Raw genomic sequence first — 940 nt, forward strand, 5'->3', positions numbered from 1 at the left:
GGTGACCAGATGGCCGAGGCGAGAGGGGCGACCAGATGACCGGGACCCAAATGATGCCAATCTGCCTGCCCCGGGCCTGCAGGGCTCTGGGGCTGCAGGGCTCCAGAGCTCCGGGGCTCCGGGGCTCCGGGGCTCCGGGGCTTCAGGCCTCCCCGGGCCCTGATGGACCCTCTGACCCGGGCGCCCCGGACCCCCGGCCGGCTAGCAGGACGGAGGGGTATTCCCGCTCCACCGGGCCCTGCCGGACGGGGCTCAAGCCCCGGGCCCGGGCCCAGTCCCGGCCCCGGTCCCGGCTTTCTGAACCCTAGTCCAGGCCGGGAAGAGCCTCCCTGGGCCCCGGTCGACCCTCCGTCCCGGGCGCCCCGGACCCCCGGCCGGCTTGCAGGACGGAGGGGTATTCCCGCACCACCGGGCCCTGCCGGACGGGGCTCAAGCCCCGGGCCCGGTCACGGCCCCAGTCCCGGCTGTCCGAACCCTAGTCCAGGCCCGGGAGAGCCTCCCTGGGCCCCAGTCGACCCTCCGTCCCGGGCGCCCCGGACCCCCGTCCGGCTTGCAGGACGGAGGGGTATTCCCGCTCCACCGGGCCCTGCCGGACGGGGCTCAAGCCCCGGGCCCGGTCACGGCCCCAGTCCCGGCTGTCCGAACCCTAGTCCAGGCCCGGGAGAGCCTCCCTGGGCCCCAGTCGACCCTCCGTCCCGGGCGCCCCGGACCCCCGTCCGGCTTGCAGGACGGAGGGGTATTCCCGCTCCACCGGGCCCTGCCGGACGGAGCTCAAGCCCCGGGCCCGGTCCCGGCCCCAGTCCCGGCTTTCCGAACCCTAGTCCAGGCCGGGGAGAGCCTCCCTGGGCCCCGGTCGACCCTCCGTCCCGGGCGCCCCGGATCCCAGGCCGGCTTGCAGGACGGAGGGGTATTCCCGCACCACCGGGCCCTGCCGGACGGG

Source organism: Lissotriton vulgaris, chromosome 6 (genome assembly GCF_964263255.1).
Source record: "Lissotriton vulgaris chromosome 6, aLisVul1.2, whole genome shotgun sequence".
Lineage (NCBI taxonomy): Eukaryota > Metazoa > Chordata > Amphibia > Caudata > Salamandridae > Lissotriton > Lissotriton vulgaris.